Genomic DNA, 26222 nt, shown 5'->3' on the forward strand with positions numbered 1-26222 from the left:
GGTGTGGTGGAGGAAAGCGACTTAGGACGTGACAACAATATAAATCCCAAAGGCACACCCCCAGTGACCTACCTTCTCCAGCCACACCCTACCTGCCTGCAGTTACTGCCCAGTTAATCCATATCAGTGTTGACCGCTCATAATCTAACCATTTTACCTTGGAAATTCTTGCATGAACTTTTGGGGGACACCATATGCCTAAACCATAACAGCATCCCTCAGTTCCTGTGAAGATTAAAGTGAAAACATTACATAAAGCACTTAGTAGAATGCTTGAGAATTGGCCAGTGCTAAAAAACAATATTGTTATTAGTAGGTAGGAGCATGAAGTCACACTCTGGGCCCCAGCTTTTGAACGCCAGGGACTGAAAACAGGAGGATAATGACAAATGAGTGCATCTGGGGCCTGAGACACGTTTTAGGACCAGGCAAACCCTCCAAGTCTACTGATGTAAGTGGGGGAAGTCTAGAGTGTTTCTTTAGAGAGAGAGACATGATAATCCTTGATCCTATTTGATGGTAGTCTGGAAGGATTTGGCAGAAGCTGCAGACTCTGAAGAGTGGAGGGAAATGGCAGGCACGGCTCATGCTTAGTGAATGCTGAGGACATGTCCAGCTGCCCTTTGTTGACCCTTTTTTCCTACTGTATCTGCAGGAAAGCCAGAAGAGGTTGACACTGCTGTTTCCTTTTCTCAGAGGAGGAAATGAATTTATCCTAGAAGCTCTTAGAGGAGGGGAAAAAACTTGCCCAACTTCATAGCTTAGAAATGCCAGAGCTGTGGTTATAAACCAGGATTTGGGAAACGATGGCCCACAGAGGGCTGTATCTGGCCCACTGCCTGTTTTTATATGGCCCACACCAAGAATGGTATTTATATATTTCATGGATTAGAAAAAAAATTAAAAGGTGAATAATATGTCATGACATGTAAAAATACATGAAATTCAAAGTTTGGCATCCATAAATTGTTTCATTTGCACACATTATTCACATGCGGAATATGGCAGCTTTCATGCTACCAGAGTCCAGTTGAGTAGTTGTGGCAGAAAATGTTTGCTGACCCCTCTGATAGATCTTAGTCCTTGGAATCCAGAACAGAGCCCCAGCTGCTTTCAAATAGAGTCATTAAACAATTCATTTTCATGATTAGTTCTTCCCCTCCAAAAAAGTAAAATAAAATTCCAAAGTAATTGTTCAGTTATTAAAAACCACTTGAAGATTTGGAAGGCAGAATCCTAATAACCCACTGGGGGTGCTGGGGATTGAACCCAGGGCCTTATGCATGCAAGGCAAGCCCTCTACCAACTGAGTTATTTCCCCAGCCCCCCTTAACTTATTATTTTTTTTTTGGGGGTGCAGAGGATTGAACCCAGGGCCTTGTTCTTGCGAGGCAGGCACTCTACCAACTGAGCTATACCCCCAGCGCCCCCCGCTTAACTTAATTCTTGCCAACTCTGTGAGTGGATCCTCCCCAAACCTGAACTGACGTGGTTGGAGATGCTCCCTCACTAGAGAGGTCAAGAGGCACGGAGAGGCACCATGTAAGCAGAAACCACTGAACAGAAGCCTGCCCACAGGTTTTTGTTCTGTTCCAGAGTCAAGGGGGAGAAGAACGGGAGGAGAGTGTGAAGAGCTTGTGCCGTTCTAGCCTCCCTGTTCTAGAAGAAGAGCAGGGCTTCTCACAGGACTCCTTCTCCACCCTTCTTCCTGTGCTTCTGGGGATGCCTGCTCTCTGTGCATGCTCCTGCCTGGCCAGGGAGGAAGGAAAGAGTGGTGAGAGATGGGCTGTTCTGAAAACAGAGTGTGATGCAAGTCCTGAGTGGGCATGTGTGTACTTCCATGTGGCTTGTCTGAGGGGCATGACATTTCCTTGCTCTGTCCAGATAGCTTTGATGTGAACTTTCTACGCAATGAGTTCTGGTCCCCTTGCTCACAATCTTCTAACACCAGGCAACCTTGACACCCAGTGGACAGGTTTGCAAAGTGCTTTCCACACGTTGATTCCCAAGTGCTGATCTGGGGACCGGAAAGATACTAGATGGCCCCAAATGTAAGACTCAGTGGTCTGTAACACAGCGAGCACACAGGGACTGTGTAGCATTAAGCCAGTTTACTTTTCAATTTTAGGGATGCCTCTTTTTTTCTGTGTCTCTCTTTTTTGCTTTTGGAGATTTTTTTTTTGTTATTTTTTGTAACTTCCTCTCCGGTATGAAACGATGACAAGAGCTCCTGACCATTTCCTATTAGCCAAGCGCATGGATCCTGTATCCCAGGTAACACAGTTTCCTCCTTGGTAGGATGGGAAATCTTGCCTTTCTCCTGGGATTATTGGAGGTTAATATTAATAGACATAAAGACATTTAGAGTAGTCCCTGGCACATAGTAAACACTGCATTGGTATTACCTATTATTCTTTCTTTTTCTTTTTCATGTTAGAACTTAGCCAGAAAACATTGGGAAGCCATGGTGGTGTCTCTAAGACTTGAGGGGAAGTGTACACCTCTCCACTACTCCTTCTTCTCTTGAGGAGAAATGTGCCAACTTGGAGCTTTTACTTTATCTCTTAATTTTGGCCACTACCCCGTTCAGGAGATCAGGGAACTAAAGCTCAGAGAGGTTTATGGGAGAGACCTCAGAAAGCATTGCTGCCATTCCTAGTGGCCCTAAGGAGAGGGTGACAGTGCCCTGTTGCCTGGTCTCCTCAAAGGGAACAAGCTTTTAATATGCAGATGTTTGGGGCTTTTCTTACTGTTGTGTTCAGCTTCATTTAAGGTGAATAAGTTTCGCAACCTGGGTCTCTTCACACTTGCCTAGGTATACTTAATGTGCTCCATTATCAAATGCCTTCTCATATTCCCTCTCAGTAGTTCTCCATAAATGTGCCAAGAGCAACTAACTCCCCCTAGCATCAGAGTCCCACAAGCATTAGGAGTTTCTTCAAAAGATATTGGCCGTGCTAGGCTCGATTAGGCAGACAGAGGTTAAAAACCAGTTTATGCCTTAAACCTTGAATGCTTGTAATTTCAGCCTGCCTAAGGAGATACACAGAGGATTGCGGGTCTCCATCTTTGATTTGGTCAGGAAGGGTTTTATTCATGATATATTTCTAAACAGGTGTTTTCAGAAGGGGCTGTCTTCACTGACTTCCTTCTTTGGCCCCCATTCTTGTGTCATTTTTAAGAACTGAGATTGAGATATTTTAAGCTGTCCCAAGTGCAGGAAATAGCACATCTGATTCCAGAGGTTGAATGAACTAAGGGCTGACATATATTCACGGAGCAGTAGACACACTGCTACTCCTTACGGGCACACCTTCTATACCCACAAGAAAAAGGAATTTCTGTCCAATTTTTCACTTCCCAACCCTCCCTTGAATGGGAAAGGAGGCGCTGCTAGTCGGGTTGGCCACTCCCTGCTGGTGGGCCAGGCCATTGTGTATTAAATAGCCCCTGCCTTGTGCTGAGGCCATCTTGCTCTCAGTGTCTGCAAGTGATCAGTGGGGCCAGGCAAGACCCAGCGTGTTCGCTGTCCATTCTAACTCCTGTGTGTCTCTGATTGGGTGAGCCTTGTTGTTCAACCCTTCCTAAGCCATATAAGATTCAAGGCAAAGAAAGCGGGTCTCCCAGGCCAGAAGATTCCCCTGCCTAATGCACTGGAGATAGCTTCCGTGGGGTGGGATCCAACAGAAAAATAGCAATTAAGAGATCCAGCTGGAACAAATCCTATTTGTGAGTCCAAACTCAATCATGATGCTATATGACCCTGAACTACTTACCTATCTACTCTAAACCTTAGTTCTTGACTTGTAAGGCAGATAATAATGGTATTTTTCACATGAGATTTTTGTGTAGATTAAACAAGACCATCTTTATCAAGCACAATATTTGCACTTAATAAATGTTTTCTCTTATTACCATGGTGTTGAACTTTAAGATTCTTGAAGGGTTATTTGAAATAGTGTCTTATAAAGGGCTTACATTTCATATGTGAACTGTTTCAGGACTAATTGCCTAGACCCATCCATTCTTGGGCCAGTCTTGCTTCCTTCTCTGGTTGCTGGACCATTTACTACTGTGCTCATGAGATGGTTCCGTGAGGACATCTGTATCAACTTTGTGGTAGAGCAAACCATTCAACAACTTCATTGCTTAAAATAATAATCACGTGATAGGTGGAGATTCTGTTAGGTGGCCATTTGGGCTGGGCCAGTTGGCTTGATCTTCTATTGGACTTTCTGGGACTCAGGTTTTCTCAGGTGGACCAGGAGCTGGTAGGTCCAGATGGCACCACTTGCCAGTGCAGTGGTTGGTGTTGCTAAGTTTGCCAGGCTGATGGGAATGACTGAATCATAAGTCTCCATCAGGCCAGTTTAGGGTTGTTTTTACATTCTCTGGGTTTTCAAGAGCAGCAAGAAAGAACAAACTCCAATGTCTAAGCACTGTTTGAGTCTCCATTTGTTTCATGTTGCTAGTGTCCCATTGGTCAAAGCAAATCACATGGCCAAAACCAAAGATGTGGAAGAGGGCTTTTCAGGATCATAGAGACAAGTGGCCATTATTGCAACAAGATACCACAGTCTCCTTTCTTAGGTGATTTTGTGTAGAATTGCTTTGTATTTAAGCATTCAAGTGGTACAAGATTTCTTTTTTTAATCTTTTGTCAGATATGGTATTTTAATATGCCTGGCATCTGGTTGCTATCCTTGGATTCTATTGCTGACATGTTTTTCTTTCCTTTAATCTTTTATTCCCTTTATTTGGGAAATTATAGTTTGCTGCAGGACATAGTTCTTTTTATAGGAGAAACAGCTGTGATGTCATAACTGAGTACATTTCCTCAGGGATCTGCATTCCCCCCCCCACTACACATTTGGAAATGTGATCCACAATCCATTTATTCATTTCTATTTTGGGCTCTGACTTCATATTGGATCAGAGTGAATATGTGAACCAAAATGTATTAGTTGATAAATTAATCTTTAAAACATGTTACCAATGACTATTTTCTTTTGATTTCTAGTTACCGAGCTGTAACAGGTGAGGGAATGTTAAAAAAAATTAATTTGTTTCTTCTACAAGAGTAAGTTTGAATTAAGTTGCATAAAACCAAGCCAGAAGCAAAGCAATATAAGTTTCTGATCTCAGAAACTATTCAAGCTTTTTATAAGAGCAGTATTTAAATAAGAAATTTTTTTTTGGTGAAAACAAACAGCAATAATATGACGAGTAACTGAAAAAGGAAATAAACAGATTACTTAGAGTCCAAACAATTTCAATAAGGAATTTCTCAGTGGAACATTTAGGTTCTTATTGAATCTGTATACGATTATATCTTACTCCCCAAACAAAACAGATTTTCAGTGATAAATGGCTTTGGACAGCAACAAGATTCAATTCAGTTCATTTCAAGATGCAGATTTATTTGTGAAATTAGAAGAAAATAGTTGCCAACAAGGACCTGGGGGAGTCCTAACTATCTTTACCTCCTCTCTTGGTGTTTTACCCAGAAATATTTTAGGGATGGAGGTGCTTCTTACAAGGATGGGAAAAATTGCAGCAGGAGCAGAAATTAATTTGTATTTATAGTGCAAACACCTACATGAATCCTTAATCTGCTTTTTTATGATTTTAGGGGAATTTATAGAATCGTTTAGATTGGAAGAAGTCTCTAGTGGGTCATCAAGTTCCCTCTCCTTATAATGGCAGTGCTGATTTTATTATCCTTAAAACAGCTCTGATAGATGGGTGTCAAACCTGGCTCATGTTTCATGCATTTAAAAGTGTGTATTCCCTACCCTGAGTGTATTTAATGTAGGAGACAGACTGGGAGCTGCCTATGTGCCTGGGAGATCTTTTCTGAGTTTCTGACACACAGTCTCTTCTGGAACAGATGCCAACTATGTAGCATATTAAGCATTACAGTGATGCCATCAAACCTAGTTTACTTTCGACTTCTGACAATTGGGAACATTTTCCTCCAATGGAGACTCAGTGTGCTGTCTGTCATGAGGTGATGATAGTCTGAGATCATTCCCTCACATCCTTCTGTCCTGCATACCTCCAGAGACCTGCCCTCCTTCAATTAGGAGAGCCTGCTTGGAAGACTAACTATGTACCAAAAGGCATTTTGGGGTATCTATAATGGCTCCAAAAGTTTGTGAGACACAGAGGAGTATAAGACATGGTACTTGCTTATAAGAAATTTATAGTCTATTTGAGAAGATTCCTGAGGTATGTCTGGGAAGAAATGAGATTGGTCTCCAAGAGCAGTGTGTGAAAATCTAGATCATTACTTTATGGTTCCAGTTAGTGAACAGTATACAATGACACCTAGTCACATCATACTGGATACTTACAATAGCGAGTGCCTAATTATGCAGTAGAGTCACTGTCTAGGACAGGTGTTTGTTACACATAACATTTGTGAAGACCAAAGGGAAAAGGGCAGAGCAGGTGAAGAATTGGCTTACCCAGGGACAAAGATGTGTTTGGGCTAGACCTCGAAGTATTTAAGTGATTCCACCAGTTGTTGCCAAAAACCACACATCAGCCAGCATTGAATTTTTTTTTTTTAATTTAAATCAACAACTGACTTTGGGACCTTGGGCAAGTAACTCAACTTCTTAGAGCCCCAGTGACTCCTGTTATAAAGTGCCTGGCCTTGTTCTTGTGTGCAGAGTACAAAAGACAACTTTCAGATCTCAAATCCAAAGTCTGGTGGCCTAATGGATAGTCACTAGGAACATGGCTACGTTGTTAATACAATTTGAAGTTTATTGCATTCTATTCATCAGAAAAGAGGCAAGAGGATGAAAATTAATTACAATTCTCAGTTTATAAATACTTCCAGGAACATGGATTCAAAAGAAATTAGCAGATATTTTAATTTCCTTCAATATTACTATGACCTGACTCTTAATCTAGCCAGAGGCAAAATATCACAGAATCATTACAAGTTATAAATGTGTTTTCCAGTTGACAAAGCAATCTTACCTGTGCTGTCCCATTTAGTCTTCAGCAACTCTGTGAGGTGGATGATTGACTGAAATATCCAACATTTGTCCAGCAAGTTAGATTCTACAAAACCCTTCCACCTACACCACTTCATTTAATGCCCACACTCTCTGATGCCTAACATACGTTTGAAACATGGGTCTAATTGTGGTTCTCTAAATACAGATTGCCTTTTCTGTCTTAGAAGATGAAATTCCCTATAGAGAATGTTGTCCTTGTCTTGTCTGTGCACTGAACTCCTCTTCACTTTTTCAAAATCTTGTTCAGGTGGGATGTCACCTTTGCCCTGTCCCTGTGGGGCCAAGGGACCAGCAGAGGTGGAGTGGAGGGAGGCTGAGTGAAGTAGTTCAAGAAGGAAGAACTCAGTCCTGTGGCCCTTGGGGATATACATAGAGTGTGGTTGACCAGAAGCCTCTTGCACCATGGAGGGTTCTAGAAACTGGGGTGTAGCCTTATCATATTTGGCTTTTCCCAAAGTGGAGAAGGAGGTGATTGCGTGAGTGTGCGGAGTGTGCTGTTCAGAGGATGACATTTCACTTGCAAATGTGCATAAGCACGTCAGAGGCTCCCCCTTCTGTAGCTCCTTATTCAAATCTGCTGCCTTGGATTTTAGGAGAAAGAAGGGAAGAGTTCATTTGGGTGTTTGCAGGGTCTTTCATGAAATGTGTCTGAGTTTTCAATGGCACTCCAAGGGCAGTATCATGGAGGGCAGGGAGCAGAGAACTTCAGGAAGGAACAGGTCATCTCTGTTAGCTCCTGCCAAGAGAACCTTGGAGAACCCGGTTCTGGGGTTGTTGGGAATGGAGGCCTGGCTGCCCAGGGACAAGGGGTGAAAGAATGGACTTAGATTACTTAGACATTTGGTTATGACAGATTTGAGGGCAACAAAATTAAAAACACATATAAAACAGAAATACCTTCTTGTAAAAGATTTAAATGATTTAGAAGTGCATAGAATAAACTCTGCAAGATCTTTGTCTTTTATTGTCTTGGTCCTGCTCCTCTGAGTATAATGGAGTGACCATGTGCTCTTCTAATCCTTGGTGAACATTTTAGAGAGGGGGGTGAGATTCATGATGATGTCAGGCACCAGTCCGAGGAGTGAGCCCGGAGGAAAGAGGAGACTCAAGGTAAGCAGGTGCAGGCACCAGTGTGGCGGGCTTGACTGTATGACTACATGCTTATTCACACACACATGCATGCACGCACACACGCGCACACACACACACGCACACACCAGGAGAGAGGATGAAGACCACCAGTTCTTCATCTGACTTGAACAGAGCACTCCTGTCATGTGGTGAAGGTCAGGGTCTCTCAAGGTGCCTTCTGTCCGGTTGGATCAGGTCTCCTGCTGAGGAGACCTACCTGGGTGCTGAAGGAATGACAGTGAGCGCTGCTGAGCAGGGGAAGCAACACACCCATGTCTGGAGCTCTGCATGACTGTGCATTGCACTCCAGCAGCACGGCTGTCCTGAGCGCTGAGCAGCTGGACTGGAGGAGGGAGGGAGTGCTGGCAGTGTGCCCTGCAGGTGTCACACAGGTGGGGACCAGGGAGGGGTCCCACCCGCACTGGAAAGTACTGGACTGTGGGGTTGAAGTGGGGAAGCAGAACAGTCAAGGCAGGAGGAGGCCGATGGACCGAGTGGAGTGGGAGGCTGAGAGATGGTGGGTCCCCCCGGGGCACAGAGCGGAAGAGGGAGGGCACTGATCAGTCAGCAGCCTGTATCCAGAGGGGGCACGTGGAGCCGGAGCGTTTCAGGGCCAGCTCTTGAATTAATGACATTCGTGTTCAACTGGCTATGGAGTTTCAGGTGTAATATGTCAACCAGATAAAAGAAAGAAAGAAAAAAAAGCCAGTGCCTACTGTGGCATGTCGGCCCCGATCCCTCAAATTTGTTTATCACAAAGTCCTTGTTTTTTAAGGGCCTTGCAGTGTTATTTCTGAAATTGATATGTATCCAAATGGCACCTATTTGGAAAAGCCTCAATTCTTCCTTGATATCGAATATTACTGTTGCTCTCTGACTTGTGAAATCCTTTTTCTCCGCCAGATCTCACACAACTTGAATTTCTAAGTCAAAAATGACTCAAGTCCACAAAGGGACCATCCCTCGCTTTTGTTTTATAAAAACAGATTTGTTTTCATCTGTTGAGCCTCCATGTCAACGCTGGGTCATGGGAGAGTCACTCCACTTTTTCACTGGAGGCTCCTGGCTTTGGCAGACATGGACAGGACATAAGATATAAAATGAATCTTTTCTTCGCAGGCCTTTGTCTCCTGCTGGCTGGAGGGGGCTCTGGCTTGGCGCTCTCTCTACCAGCCGCTCTGCCTGGCTCAGGGCAGGGGTCTGTCCTCCCCAGTGAAGTTCTCCTGGCTTTTGAGGCACATAATCATGGTAACAGCGAGAGGCAGCACATGAAAGGAGTTTTTCTAGGACTTTTGAAGTCAAAGATGTGAGCGTCTCTGTGTGTTATGAGGGAAGGGGGATTTTAAGTACCGAGGTGGATAATGTAGCCTCTTCACAGTAGTTGAGAGAGAGAGAGATGCTCGTTGGTCACTTTCTTTGACCGAACCACATGGGTCATGGTGTCAATAGGTCTACACTAAAATCATCACTTTCCAGTCAAGAGTAGACACCATTAAAAAGCAAATAACCCCAGGGCTGCTGAAATAGCGTGAGCTGGTGCAGGGATAATCCAAGTGCCAGAGAAACACGTGGACCTCAAAAGTTCCCGGCCTCCTGGTGGTTGTTCTCCACTTTGCCTTCCCACCTCAGGCCCTTCGTTTGGAAACAGACCTACTTTGTATTACAGAACTTGCTACACCATTTTCCAATTCCCTAAAATTTTATTAAGTGCTTTATGGAACAATTTGCGTAAGCTCTAATTTTCCAAGTTGTCGGCTGTGCAGCATAATGACCTCATGCTTTTCCATCTAGTTTCATGCCATTATTTATATAAAGAAGTGGTTGGTTTGCATTCAAATTAGGCACATGCGAAAACGGGACCTGCTTTTTTCTTCTGTAGTTTTCAATCCAAAGCAATCCTGTTGCTCTCCTTCAGAGCTGCCCAATAAATATATAATGGGAGCCCTAGCTGTGGTTTAAAAGTCCCCAGTAGCCACAGTAAGAAAGTGTAAAAAGAATCAGGTGAAATTAATTTTAATAATATGTATGGATTAACCCAATTTATGCAAAATAATGCCATTTCAACATTGGGTAAATTTTAAGTTATTAATGTGATATTTTGCATTCTTTTATGCATTACTAAGTCTATAATATGTGGTGTGTATTAAGACTGGCACCATTTCAAGTGTTTCAGAACTCCATATCCCCATGTGACCAGTTGGCTACCTTACTGACCAGCACAGGTCAATTTTATGGTGATTATTTGAATATTATCTTGGCTTCTAAGTTCTTTCTGACTTAATGAGAATGTTTGATATAGTTTGAATGAGTCTTCATGGGACCAGCAGAGAATTGTTTAATCATTTAGATGAGTCATTCATTCATTCATTCATTCATTCATTCATTCATTCTTCTTTGCATTCACTCACTCATTCAACAAATAAACACTGAGTACCAGATCTTTTGCTTATTGTAGGGAACCAAAATGCTCAGTCCTTTTTGATGATGTGGGTAAAGTCTAGTGGAGGAGACAAGCATGTAAACAAATAACTATATAGCACAGTATGATAAACACAGAAGCATGGACCTAATGTTATGGGATTTATATTTGAAAAAGTCAGAGTCCTACTTCATCAGATATGTGAGATTCTAAGAAATATTGCAAAAGTTATAGTCTAAACTATAAATGAATTTTTTAGATAATATTGGGGATGGGGAAAGCCTAGTTTTTCTCTTGGTGTTTTGTTTTGTTTGGAATAAAATGTTAATGCAGAAAAATGTGACACATCCTCCTCCCTCCACCCCAAATGGCAAATGTTAATGTTCTGTTTCAGATTTTAAAAAATGAAATGAATAGATTTTCAAGGTTAGGTGAAGACTTCTTTGTACCTCTTTCAAAGTCTCACTTCATCCCTTGCATGCCTGGTGGCAAAGATGATCATGAATTTGATGTGTAATACTTATATTTTTGTGCTTTTACTGCAGATGGATGCATCCACAAACAATGTGTGTTATTACTGGATATATTTTACATATGGTGTTATACGGCATGCATTCCTTTTCATTTCCTTCCTTTTATCCCCACTTGACATGGTATTTTTGAGATCTAGCTAGGTTGATACACATCAGGGTTGTAGATAATTCCATTGTACATCTGTACTATAGACTTTATTTTTAATGGTGGACATTTAATTTAGCTTTTTATTCATTCTAATTCTCACTATTGCAAAAGTGTTTCAATGGGCCTTCCTGTACAGGCTTCCTTGTGTATATATGAGCATCTCTGCATGGTACATATCTAGGAGCACAGAAAGGACTAAATATGACTTCTAAGGCAGAAATTGTAAAGGAAAAGAATGATAGCTGTATCTACATAACAAGTTAAAACATCCTCAGCACAGCAGAAAACACTTTAAAAATATAAAGGCAAGCAAACAAACAAAAACCTCTGGAAAAATATTTTCAACAAATACGGCAGAAAGAAGGTCAATATCCTTAAGATATCAAGAGTTTTTGCAAATCAATTTGAAAACAACGATCACTTCCGTGAATAAATTGGTCATCATAATCTTGCAGTTCACAAAGGAAGAAATATGAGTGACTAGTGAACCTGTGAAAATATGATAATCATGTTAGTAATCAAAAGGATGAAAATTAAAAAAGAACAACTATCATCTTCTTTTTTTTTTTGTCTATCAGATTGACAAAAATGAGAAAAGAATGATAATACCCAGTATGAGTGTGAAGGGGGTAATAGGCACTTTTACACATTGTGAGTAGAGTTTAAGTTAATGTAAACTTGCTAAAAAGACAGTTTGGAAGGCAGCTCTGCTGACCACTACAGGAACAGGAAAAACTGCAGTGAATCCAACATAACTTTCTATGTTCGTATATGGATGCTCCACAGTGAATCTCACCATCATGTACAAACACAAGACTGGGGTCCTAATTAGAATAATTGAAGTCCCTTAGCGTTTGAAAGTAAGCATTTTAGGACAAATAAAAGGAATTTTTATTCAACTTTGTACTTGTGGAAACTAATCCCTAAATATGAACAGATTTGTATTGATTCATGGGTAACAGGTCCATAATAAATTATTGGAAACTAGGATATCTGAAAATAAAAAGATATACTCCATGTTTACATAATTATGTCAAAATATACTCTGCTGTCATGTATAATTCAAAAGAACAACAAAAAAGAGTTTGGTAGTACATATTAAAGTCTTTATAATGTGAAAATTCTTTAAGAAATTCTACAATAGTAATTAGTCCAGAGGAAAATAAATAAATAAAGTTGTGTATGCCTGTACAGAGGATGTTTATTGTAGTGTTACTGGGCTAAAAAGTTAAAGATGGCTTTCAACAAACCAATGAAGAATATAACTAGATTGACGTGAGATTATAAAACCCAACCCCACTGAGCTATTGCCAAAGATACAGTTAATTTGAGACAACTGAAAAAGCTTCCCCAAGGAAGTTCCTTGGAGCAGGATTTTGAAGGATGAGAAGGAGTTTGCCAAGGGTTAGAGGTGAAAGAAGGGGAAGGGCATTCTGGAAGATCAAGTGACCAGTGCAAAGGAAAGAGGACTTCAAAGAACCTGGTTGGTGAGGAATGCAGTGATTGAGTGGGATGGGCATGTAGGGACCCGGAAGAACAAAGCCAGGAAGGCATGCTCTCTGCCCTGGACCCCTCCCATGATGCCACAGTTCACTCTTGCTTGGAGGCCTTTTAAAATTTAATCACAAAATCCAAATTACTTCAACTCGAGCATTTAATTCCATCAGAATATTTCTTGTTTTCAAAATTGAACTTGCCTTACTATTCCAAAGGATTTTCCAAGGTGGTGACATTTCAGGGAGCCGCCTTTCATGGGTTTCACAATATGTTTTAACAAGCTGCTTCCATAAGCTCCTTTCCTTGTGCAGCTGTGATTATTGATGTAGCTACACGGCTGCTCTGTTCTTTCCTGAACTCACTGCTGTGGCTGTCCCTCTCAGAGTGGTGGAGAGAGGGCGCCCGGTCACTGATTAGAAGAAGCCAGGAGCGTGCTGATCCGAACTTGAAGTCACACTGGCTTGGGTTCAGATCTTCACTCTGCAATCCATAGGCATGTGGTCCTGGAAAAATCACTCTTTGTGAACCTGTTTCCTCATCTGCAAAAGGGAATTGGTGTGTGAGAATCACATGGATAATGTCTATAAAGTGGTTTCCAGAGCTTGTGGGATGTGCTTAGTAAATGTTAACAATTATTATAATTTTTTTTTTTCGTACCAAGGATTGCACCCAGAGGTGCTTCACCCCTGAGCTACATCCCCGGTCCATTCACAAAAAAATGTTTATTTTGAGACAGGGCCTTGCTAAGTTGGATAGGGCCTAAGTTGCTGAGGCTGGCTTTGAACTTGAGATCATCCTGCCTCAGTCTCCCTAGCCACTGGGGTTACAGGCATGCACCACCATTTCCGTCTACTATTTTTTAAGTAATTGTTATCATCCTGCCTTTTATTATTCATTCATATTATGGGTTGTAGAATTTCCTACCTCCATGGCACCCTGGCGAGAAGAAGCTGAGAGTCTACTGTCTGGGCTGACTCTTGACCTCAGGTTTAAAGGAACAACATGTTGGAGGCTCATGGTCTCCTACTAAGTTAGACAGTTTAAACAGGGACGGAGGAATGAACCCCTAAGGTCTAAGGAATTTGGGTTTGAATGAAGCATGCCCCTAGGCTCACTCTCTCTGGAATCCTTAACTCATACGGCCTAGTTCATCCACTCCTGAACCTTCACCAAGAAGGGAGGTTTCTAGAGGGAGGGAGAGAAAGAGAGAGAGAGAGAGAGAGAGAGAGAGAGAGAGAGAGAGAGAGAGAGAGGGGGGGGGGGAGGATTCAGGGGGAACAAACAACAAACTTATGGGCAACCAGGTGATTTTGGAGAGAAACCCCTCAAACTCTCGGGGAGCGATGGACCATTTTTGCTGATGGGATCTCAGGGGGCCTTTCTTTTCAACAATGTCCCTTCTCTGATTTTTGTGACTTGAAAATTGCTCTTAAATCAAAATAAATTTGAGTCATTTGTCTGTTTCCCCCATGGGAGGGACTCAATTCCTCGAGAACCACACAGTCTGCCAGAGGGAGTCTGGTCTTCTGGAATCTGGTTTTGGTCACAGCTCTAGGACTGTGACCTTAGTCAGGTTACTTGCTTCCTCATCCATAAGGTGAAGATACTCACTGATTTACAGAATTCTTAAAAGGCTTGACTATAACTTATAAAAAAATGACTGGCAGATAGTGGTTATGTAATGCTGGTGATGATAAGGGAAGCCCAGTGCCGGGCTTGTCACCAGCATGTGTCACATGGATAGATCATTGGATGATTGACTGGTTGAATGAACTGATGTTTAATCAACAAATAAACAATTTTAGCCCTTGTCCTTTTCGGTTTACCTTATTTGATGCTATCAAACACTCTATGCTCACCTCCTCTCTTATCTTTCAAGGCTCAGAAGTTTGTAGAAGGTCTTCCTCTGCTGACTATCTTTCTTGATTTTCTTTTTACCTTCTCCTATTCCCCAAATGTTAACCATTCTCCAGAGCATAACTTGAACGTTGCTTTTACTCTCGGGGATCTCATTCTTTATTAAGGCTTCAGTTATCACCTTTAGGTAGATGAAGTCCAAGATGATTTTTTCTGGACTCTCCTGCATTCTGGCCTCATATTTTTAAATACTTATTTGTCAAAAGACTGTCCCATTGGCCCTTTAAGATTACACTCACTATTGGGCACTGTGGTGCACACCTGTAATCACAGGTATTTGGGAGGCTGAGGTAGGAAGATTGAAAGTTTGAGGTCAGCCTGGACAATTTAGAAAGATCCTATTTCAAAATAGTGCATAGTAGGGGCTGTGGGTGTAGATCAGTTGTAGAGTACCCTGAGTTTCGTTCGTAGTACAGAAAAAAGAATTGAACTCTCCATCTTCTGCTTGGGTTATCTCTTCCCTGGCCTGAGTATGCACATTCATGGAGTGGCTGGCTTTCCAGGCTCCCAGACCTTGAAATGCCACTCACTTCTGACTCCTCCCTCTTCCTCCTACCCCTCTCCCAGTCAGTTGCGGATCAAGTCAATTCCAAATTCACATGCTCTTGCATCTGTTCCCAAGCTTTTGTTTTCATCTCCCTCCGCCCCACCCCTCCTCCACCAGGCACTGTCCTCATTCAGGTCTCCCTGTGATGGTAGACCAGTTCTCTGAAATGGAACTCTTACCACAATCTACTGAGTGCTGGAAGAAAATACCAGAACTTCTACACATATATGCATTTTTATCTCAGTCTTTGAAATGTTCTGTTTTATATGTCTTACAGGATGAATAATTTGAGTAACACATATAGAATATCATATTGTTAATAAAATAATCTTTTACACCAGGAAACCCTCCATGGCTTTCTATTGCCTGTCACTGAAAACAAACTCATCTGCCTGTCCCTCAAGACACACATAGTCCTCTTTTCGTCTAGAAGGTCATTCCCTCAAGACCTCCCCTGCACATACTGCAGGCTGAGCCAAATTGGACAGCTTGCCGACACACATGCTCTCAGTTCCACAGGTCTATGCCTTTGTTTGTATCATTCTCTTTACACTCTACCCACTCTAAGAAGTAGTGCGGAAGAACAGGAAATATGTACACACACACACACACACATTTTTAATCTCAGTCCTCTAAGATGTATTTTATATAGGTTCACATCTTGGTACTGCCATTTCTAATTTTTTTTCTCTTTTGTGGGGTTGGGGATGTGCCACTGATACCTCTGATCCTCAACTTCATTGTCTGGGGAACAGAGATAATAATAATCAGCTCACAGATTTGCTGCGATGAGCTATTGAAACAACACGTGTTGAGCTTAGCAGCTTGCCTGGTACATTCATAATACCTGTTCTATATGTGAGAGTTGCTGTTCCTGCTCCTCTGCCTCTTTTCTAGTATTCTCTGTTTTCCTCACATTGTGAGATTGTGCAGGAAAGCGAAGGTGGTCATAGCTGAACATTCACTGACGAACCGGCCGTGATGGCTGCTCCCTGCTCAGATGTCCTCCCCCAGCAGCCTGCGACTAGCTCCTGCCCATCTAACATCACTGGTCTCTCTTTCTCAGTAGGATTGTCCACTGTGATTAAAATCTTAACTGTACAATGAAAATACAGTGCAAGGTAATTGCAAAATAAAATTGTCAACCTTACAAAAGATGTCAGACACCATGAAGTCAATGCACGTAATCCTCAGAAAATGCCAGAATCATAGACAATGTGGATCCGGTGGAAAATAGAGAAAAGTGAACAAGTGTAAGTGCAGGCACCTTGAAACAGAATGTTCTAAATATCCCAGGATTAACAGGAGATTTACAAGGAATGAATGAATCCTTTGGGTGTTTCTGCTGAAAGAAATCTTTGAAATAAAACACTGGGTCAGAGTGCCTAAATAAAATACAAAATGCTTTAACCGTAAAAGAAATTGTGGTTACATTCAAATTAAGAACCTTGGTTGCTTTAAAAGAAATCATAAAGAAAATAAGGCTTACACTTTATATATCCAGAATATATGAACAATTACAAATCAATAAGCAAAAGACTACTGAGTAGTGAAGCAGGAAGACAAAGTATGTGAAGGGGCATTTCACAGAAGAGGAACTGCAACTGGTGGATAAACTTGAAAAAGATGCTCACCCCTATTTTGGAAGCAGACAGATGAAATGCATGATCACACTGAGGTACTATTTGTCTAGTCCTAGAGGGACTAAGGTTCAGATGCCCATATTAGTTATCTCTTGCTCCATTAAAAATCACCACACTTTTAAGTAGCTTAAAACAACATGCATCTGGTCATCTCAGTGGATCTGGGGTCTGGGTATGGCTTCTCTGTGTCCTTTGCTTAAGACTGCTTGACAGTACTAAGCAATGCAAATGAGTGAAATTTTTTAAATAAAATGCTTCAGAAAGGTAATTTTGCCTTATCTTGTAGAGTTACATTCATATATCTTTGAGATGCAGTGATTCCACTCCTTGGTGTATATTCTAGAAAGACTTTTTCTTGGGAGCTCGAGAACATGCATAAGAATATTCATAGCAACACGGTTCATAAACACAAAGCCCTGGAAGCAACCCAAATACCCACTGACAGGAGAATGGATAATTTGTGGAATTCTCACCCAATGAAGTATCAAATGAACTACATGAATAGGACCACACAATAACCATAAGATTTATGGTTCAATAAATCTTAGAACCATAATGTTGAGGACAAGCAAGTCAAAGAAAAGTAGACCCACTTGGATATATTTTTATAAAGCTCAAGACTAAATAATGGATATATGATAGAACTATATGAAAAATCAAGTGATAATAGCAGGATTCGGAATGGCATATCCCTGGATGGTGTTGGCAGGTGTGTAGTCCCAGGGATAGGATGGAGGAGGAAGCACAGTAGCAAGAGTGCTCTGTTTTACAAATTGGGAGAGGGGTTCATCATGAGCATTCGCTTTATTATTATGATGTATGTGCTACATATGTTCTTTTGTATGACCTGTAATAAAAATTTCACAGAATGTTGTAGAAAGATATATGTAGGAAGTCTATAAAAGGTAGTTATGTCAACAAATCTCAATCACTTTAATTAGTTTGTATTGGTTATGACTACTACTAGTACTATTAATTATTGTCTTAATTACTTGTTCTACTACACAGAACCTTATTATGATTGATATGTCAATTTCATTAAAAAGACAAAAAACTTTCTTATGAGTTTTAGATCAGGTTTGTTTTTCAAGGAAAAAATCCCATCAAGACATTTTTATTGGGCGACAATGTAGTTCAGTCATGGAGCACTTGCTTAGCAAGTAGAAGGCCCTGAATTGGATCTCCCAAATCACAAAAATCCAAAGCAAGCACAAATGAACAAAAATAAAAATAAAAGAGAAAACCTTTTTTTTTATTATTTATGAAAGTTGGACACATTTTACTTTAATTATAATTATTAATGCATATTAATTTACAACTTTATAGGGTTTCCCTATGCATTTCCATTTCCATACCTGCACGTATCATGCTTCAATCACGTCCCTCACTTTCAGCCTCTTTTATTCTCCCCAAGACCCCCCTCATTTTTTAAAGTTAATATTCTCAAAGAAAAACAATAATAATTAATTGGAAATATATTTTTCAACTCCAGTTTTGTTTTCTTTAAGAAGTGATTTACTAATTTACTATTTTATACAACATCTTTTAAATATTTATTATCTGTTCAAACTGAATCTTTCCAAGGAGATTGCTCCTGCATACATCATTAGGTGTTTTTGCTCCTTTTACAAAAAAAAAAAAAAAAAAAAAAAGCAAAATGCAATTCTATTTTGTCAATTTTGGGGAAAAAAATCTTTAGAATTAAGCTGAATTTTAAACAATCCCACCTGAATACAATTTGGTTAGGGCAGGAATCCATTCTTATCTCCCTGATAATCTGATCCCCATCCATGAATTCTTATAATTTACCCTCCCTATCCTATCATATTATGATTTGAACCCAATGATCCAGCTCCGAGGATTAGAATCCAGACCTTTATCATCAGTAAAACCTAAGAGGAGACAAAATATTAGATACTATCGTCAGAAAAGTTTTCTGGGGACTGATGAGTTGCATCTGTCATCAGTTTAACAGATAGGCATCAATAACTATTAAATTCCTCAAGACATGTTTCTGTATATTCACAGAAACTCCATTTTAGAAACTTAATCATCATAGAGTTTGACTTCAAGTGGCTTTATCTTTTAAATCTGTCCTTTGATAATGAAGACCTCTTCTAATCCATGAAGGCAAATATTACTGTTACCAGTACTCCCCAAGATCCATCTGAAATGTTTTCCTTTCTCTCTCCTACCAAATGGACATCATTTCTACTTTTGAACTTACCCATGCACTGGATATTATTCCTACCACCTCTTGGAGACCTGGTATTACTCAGTCCTTACAATAAGTTAGTTGTTTGTTTTTCTTTAACTGGAGGTAAACTCCTCAGAGTTTCAGACTTCCCTTATCTTTGTATGATAAGTATAAAGCATAGATAAATACTTAGTTGACTTGAATTCCTCTGAATCTATTTCATTAATGGCTTTAAGGAAAGTCAACACTAGCTGGACATGGTGCCATGTGCTTTGTAATCCCAGCGACTCCAGAGGGTAAAGCAGGAGGACTGCGTGTTCAAAGCCAGACTCATCAATTTAGTGAGGTCCTAAGTAATTTATTGAGAACATGTCTCAAAATAAAAAATAAAAAATGGGTTGGGAATATGGCTCAGTGATTAAGCGCCCCTGGATTCAATCTCCAGTACCAAAAAAAAAAAAAAAAAAAAAAAAAATCAACACTATCATGATTCACTATGAGCAAATACCTCACATGCACTCAATTACTAGGTAAGGTTCAAAGGTGAAGCAAGCAGTCTAAAAAAAGTTAGTAAAAAAGTTTAGACTAATCTAGGGAATTATATAATCTCAGAAATATGTATTTGCATTTTGGCAATAAAATCCTTTGCAAAAGGATCTCAAGAAAATTTGTGTTGCTTATATCAGAAAGTGCCAGAAGCATTTTTACTATTGTTGCAAAAATGGTGAAGGTTAGTGCATGCAAATTTCTCCTATGCCTCATAAAACACTTAATCATCTATATCCAGAGCCAAGAACCACTGTGTAACCAACTAGTTTCCTGCTCATGGAGAATTCGGCTGTGTAATTTAGTTTCATCCCCAATTCCAGCATCTCCCACCCTCTCCAGGGGGCTTTACCACTTCATGACATCATAAACAAGATAGGTCCAGGGTTCAGTTTAGCTGACATTTTTGTTATAAAGCCAATAAACAAGAAGGCCCCATGGTATCAGCCATTATTTTTTTCCTTTTCTAAAGATGGATAGAAATGTACAGTTTCTAATTTATTTTTCTGCTAATGAAAACGGGCACTTCCAGATATATTAGACAGTGTTCTAGAGTTGCACTTATATGGGTCTGGAGAGTAATTTGCTTAAAATTTTAAATCTGGCCTTAACTTTTTGTTTAGAATTATGGATAGGTGTCAGGGAAATGAAAAGGAACAGAAACCAAGCAAAGGCAAAGATGTATTCTTTAAAAAAAGTTCTGGAAAAGAGTTATGTGTGCTATTAGAATTTCTCTTTAAGGAAGTTGTTTAAAAGCTCAACGTGTTATTCAGTTGAGGAAGATAGTTTAAGAGGCATGATCATATTGTTGTATCTATATGGATCAGTATGTACATGCACATACAGGTACTGGTTTCAGAGCCAATTAGTTTAAATACATTTGCAAGTCTGATGAACTAGAAAAAAGTGTTTGAAACCACATGAACTATCAGAAAACCTCCATAAACATTTAAATAAAAGATCAAAATTGTACATCAAGTGATTTTTTGAGTTATGCACAATAAACACAATAGTTTAAAGAGATGAGGCCCATAGTACCAGCTCTCTAGGGAGGATTATGCAAATCCTGCTTGTTCGAAGATATTAGCCAATGGTCTGATCTGAATAAAAGTTCCTAACACAAATATATCTGTGACTCTATTGATATATATGCTACTAAAATACAATGGGCATAGTTTACTGTCAATAAAATTGCAATCAATAAAATTATTGAGCACCCAGACTGAGTCCAGCACAACAGTAGGTAGGAGGTATACATGGAGATCCATCATGCCTCTGACTGCAAAGGCTCATAATTCAATGGGAGAGAAAGAATGAATTCATAAAGATTAAATACTGTAGTAGGTCCACAGATGATGTGTTGACATTCTGAAAAACTGCTTTTCTGTCCATTCTGTGAAGTAGGGTTTTTTTCTATTTCAGAAGTAGTGGTTATAAGATCTTTACGTTTTATTCAACTTCATCTTGAATCCACTGGATGAAGTTAGTGCGAAGACCAGATGGAATGTCTTTCCTTGGAGTATCTAGTTCTCTGGCATCTGAGCAGGTGGCTTTTGCCCTGGTGGGTTAGATATGTGAGCATCTCAGCTCAGGAGGAAAGCCTCTTATTTCCCTTGAGTCAGCTGGTCCAAGGGGCCAGGCAATTATTCCCAACTCTTGCCCAGGCAAACTGATGACTCTCGGGTGAGTGGAATCAACACATTGGCATTTGCCAAACACAGATTCGAATGAAAGCAGAATAAATTAGTTCCTCTTGGTCAGTTATTGCTTTGAGGAGGCGAGCTGAGGAAGAAGGGGTGTTGAAGTACATGCTGAATGTGAACGACCTTCTGTCTTCAGCTGAATGTACAAAGCAAAAGGCAGAAAGTTTAAACAGACTATGATCATCCAACTGTAGCTGCGTAGGGAAAGGACTTCTCTGAGCACCTCAGTTTCTTCCTCTGAACTGTTCCCAACATAGCATGAATTCTTATTTGCATAGGTTTTTCACAGTGTAGACTTTTAATTTATGTCAGGTAAAATACAAATGCCTAAAGTCTGAGTGATTCTGCATCTGGAATTTCCTTTTGGAGTTGCAGACTACCTGACAGTCTGTCCAACAGAGAGGGTGAAAAGTCTAGGTAGAGAAAATCACTTCAAGGATGGACATTCTATGGTGGTGCTCACATGCTCAGCCAAAGAGAAAACTAGTCTCTTGGTGTAAATAGTCTAGCTTTATTCCAACATAGCTGTTCATAAAATAGTGAAGCGTGCTGCTAAGTAATATGGTTGTGCATTATGAACAAACTCTGAATAAATAAATGCCAACCTGAAGATGCAATCTTTTGTTGGTAAGGAAATAAACAATTTATGATTTTCTTATGATGTTTCATTGACATATGGCGCTTCTAACCAAGTGACGAATTAATTGACTGAGTTTAAAGAGAAATGGATGTGACTTAATGAAGAAGGACAGGATATGTATTATGAGGCAGCTGGTTCTGCCACTGCTGGCTTATGGAGACAATATACATTGGACAGCTAATGAGTCTCTGTTGTATAAGATAGATTCTCTTTATAATAGAATTGCATGCTTTGTCTCTAAATGGGGTTATTATACACACCATTGCACAATGTTTGAAGAGCTTGGTTGGCCCTTGTAGAGGGTTAGGAGAGAAATAAATTGGAAGACAATCGTACTTAAGACCTTCAATCCATCAAACTCTCCATATTTATCTAAATTACTAGCACGTTCTCCCAAAATAAAAATTTGTATGAGACACATGGTTAGAATGTTAATGCTGACCAGACTTCACTTTGGTTTTATCAGTTAGGGTTTCCACTGGAAACGTACACCAAAATCCACCCACACTAAAGCCTGCCGTGCATTCCAGCCAATGCCCGCCATTGCCGCAACTCTTCCTGCGTCCCACATAATAGCCCCCGATGTCACTTGGCATTCTCTTTCCACAGACACATGGACAACATCTGTCCTGAATTATTTAGCTCTCAGCACTCTTTGACTTTGAGTTCTTAGTTTTAATGGTCATTCAGTTTCTTCACGTTTCTGCATAATTGTGGGCCCTCACTGTGGGGTTGCTCAGTTATTCTTTCGAATAAATCCATTTCAATTCATTCTACAGCTTTTGCAGGGGCAGGGGACTGGAAATAAGTCAGGAGAGACTGAATGACAGCATCATTCTTAAAGCCTTCGCTCTTCAACACCAAACTAATACACTAACACACTAATACAAGGGAGTATCCTAATTTGTAGCAACAAATAGATCTCACAAATGAAAGAATGGATAACATACAAATGACAAAGTAATGTAATCCCACAACATGTTGTTGTGAAACTATGGCAACACTTGACAATGCGACTCAGTGGAGGCAAGAATCAAGCACATATTTAAGGGGTCCTTGGAACGCCCAGTTTCAGAACTTAACACTCAAACTAGGTCATGTGATCATATCAATCAATGAAACCCGAGCCCAACTTGTACTAAATGCTTCTTTCTTCACACGATTATGGAACAAAATCACCTCCATATTTGATCCTGTAAATATTGTGCTATTTGGCCTTTCCCTTGCTGGCATTGTAATATCATTTCTATGTATTCGCTGCCTTTGTAACAGAACCTCAAAAATTGAGACTAGACAGATCATGTTAACTTAGGTTATGATGGCAAAAAAGAAAAAAGGGGGAAATGAGGAGAATCCTGGGGGTACCAGGCATGGATCCAAGGTATGGACTGGGCTTGAGCACAGAACACTGGGCTGTCTTCATGTCACATGGGTACACTCTGTGATGACCCAATGCCTCTTGAGCCTTCCTGGTCCCCAGTAGAAGTCTGCTCTCCCCTGTAGTTTGGTTTTGTAAACATGTGACCTGAGCAGTGGCCTGGCTGTCTCGTTAATATGATTGGTTCTCACTCCATATATAAACGATTGCACTTCCTGAATAAATTGAGTCTGCGTCACAGAACCTGCTCCCGGCCTCTGAGTTAAGGGTCGCCGTTGCACTCACTCCCTTCCCGAGAGGCCAACCCACATCTGACAACACATTCTCTCCGTATCAAGACTGCACTTCTTGTTAGAAGAAGTGGTCAGGGACAGAGCTGGTCGTCTTTTACCTCCTGTACCCTTTACCAGCTTTGAACCTGATGGCACCTTTGGGCTCAGTTCTTCTATTGATGTTATCACGTTGTCTTCAGGAATTTTGTAGCTCAATTGGATCCAGATTTTCAGAGTGATTGCATGCCTTCAAGCCCCAGAGGAGAGTTATATGAGAAAAGTGATTCTTGGCTATATCCCAGCTAGGTTTTTGACTGGTTGAGGGACCTTGGATGCACCTTTAATTCCCACTGTGACCTTGGGATGCTAACCTTGGGATGAAGTGAGACAACAATAATCACTTCCTCCAAACTTTCTTCCCTGTGTATCTCTACTCCCTACCTACACACGTGAAACATTTCATGGTAAGATGGTCTTTTCAGCTTAAGACATTATCATATCCCAAACTAGATTGTTTCCTCTTCGTCATTGTGGGGCTTCTCTGCTTTTCGAGTCTATCTATACTCTGGAATCAAGGAAGGCAGACTGAAAGAAAGGGACAAAACAGTTTCACTGGCTTCTCCACATACGTATTACCCTCTCCAAATTGAATCTTGAAGCCTTGTCAGAGTTGTTATTTTTTCAACAGAGCAGGCGTTAAGTGGCTATAGAAAATAAACTCACCTCCTGATATCTTTCTCATTGCTTGCTGTATCCACTTACCGTGAAGATGGCTTTGTAAGGTGTGACAGGAAAATCGCCACTTTCTAATTCTATTTGTTCAGGTTATCGCTAGCACACGCTTTTGGGGTTCCTCATCATTTCCGGAATTATGTCTTAAATGGCAAGTACCTTTTTTTTTTTTTTAAAGATGTTTCTCCAGAAGCTTATTCTATCCAACCCATTTTATGCTGAAAACACTTTTCTGTAGGTAGAGCTATGTCTTTATAATTAAGTTTCTATAATTTGGCTGAGAGAAAGGAAAAACTGAAACAAATAGCAGCAGTGCCTAGTTAATGAATTTTACTTATTTTTTTTTTAAGTGCCATGGCAAAAAAAAAAAAAAAAAAGATTATTTGAGGACAATGCCAAGATTACTTAGCTCTAGGTAGAAATTAGTTTCCATTTGACTGGATGTTTTATTTAACAAGAATCCTTATATTTATGTTTTTTTTAATGTAATTATTGTAAGGAAGTAAAGTATGTACAAAGACTAATGAGTAGCCACACTAGTCTTTATCAATGTTTACTCAAATTATTGAGCTTTAGAGATTTAGGAATGTAGAATTAGGAAAATGTCTTTGCTTGTATGTGACACCTGAAAACACATGACCATCAATTAAACTCTAGGATACAAATGAGCATTTTGTATTGTTTATTGTTTATATTCATTAGTATGGGAATCTGATCTACTGTGGGTTCCAGGAAATCCTTTATCTTACAGTCCTACAAATTTGCCCAATTTGCCTCATTTTCCTGGTTTTTACCAAACCCATCCCTCAACCCACGTCCAGATTTTTTTTCTTGCCACATCAGCATATTTCTTAAAGGACTGACTTTCTTCAACCTGTGGCTTCTGCTCCCCAGATGTTCCTGCAGCCTTTCAGAGTGTGGTCAGCCATGAAGTCCCGATGACCAGGCCAAAGGCTGTTGGCAGTCCTTCTGCTGCTTCTGTGTACCTCACTTGAGGCCACTGTCCACTCAAATCATTCCTCCTTTGTAAAACATCTGCCTTGGTTTGGGGACCGTTTACGGCTTTCCCTCATTTCCTTTCTCTGGTCTCTCTTCCTTACCTGCCCCTTTTATCCTTATTCTCTCAAAGATCCAGCTGTTCTGACCCAGCTAGTCAGTTGCTCCTCAATCCTGCGGCGCTTTAGCTCCTCTCCCAGATACCCCAGAGGGTTCAGCGTGACTTCACCCTCTGATTGGCAGGAACCTTTCCCTGAAGGACATCTGCTCCTCTTCTAGCCTCCCTGCCTCCATCACTATCACCTCTCCCCTCCCTGACCCCAGGGCCTCACATTAGAGACTCTGGAGTCGCTTTGGCCCTGTCCTGTCCTTCCTCACTTGTCTGATCATTTACTGCATCCCCGAGATTCTCCCTCAGCACTGTCTTCATATGTGCTTCCCTTCCTTCCTCAGTGCTTGAGAGACAGCTATCTTCATCCTCTGCTTGTGCTGGGCCCCAGACAGTCTCTGCCCTCTAGACTTATTCTTCCAAAGACAAATGGAGGCACAGCTCATCCTTGGTGTCCAGTAGCCTGAAGGATGTGGTCCCAAACACAGCCTGGTCTCACCCTGTGCACTTCTCACCTGCTCTTGCCCTATGCTCTGGCCTAAGCTGGACCCACTGTAGCCCTGTCCTATCACAGAACTTTGGCCTAAAAAGTTCTTTTCTCTCTTAGCTTGGGGGAAACTCCTACTTGTGTTTAGAGGGGACACTCACATGACATTTTTGCAAAACCTCCCCCAGCAACTCAGTCCCAGTTACTGCCTGCTTTCATTGGTTACAATACTTTGCTGAGATCTCAGTCATGTGACCCTGTGTCCAGGTAGAGAAAGGGACTTTCTCTTATTC

The 26222-nt window shown here is 40.7% G+C and overlaps 1 protein-coding gene across 1 annotated transcript in view; it reads left to right on the forward strand.

The window, feature by feature from the left end:
• Cfap58 (cilia and flagella associated protein 58) overlaps positions 1-26222 on the forward strand; it is a 91802-nt gene that overhangs the window by 56724 nt on the left and 8856 nt on the right. The gene's annotated exons all lie outside the window — the stretch shown is intronic.

Source organism: Sciurus carolinensis, chromosome 5 (genome assembly GCF_902686445.1).
Source record: "Sciurus carolinensis chromosome 5, mSciCar1.2, whole genome shotgun sequence".
NCBI classification, from domain to species: domain Eukaryota; kingdom Metazoa; phylum Chordata; class Mammalia; order Rodentia; family Sciuridae; genus Sciurus; species Sciurus carolinensis.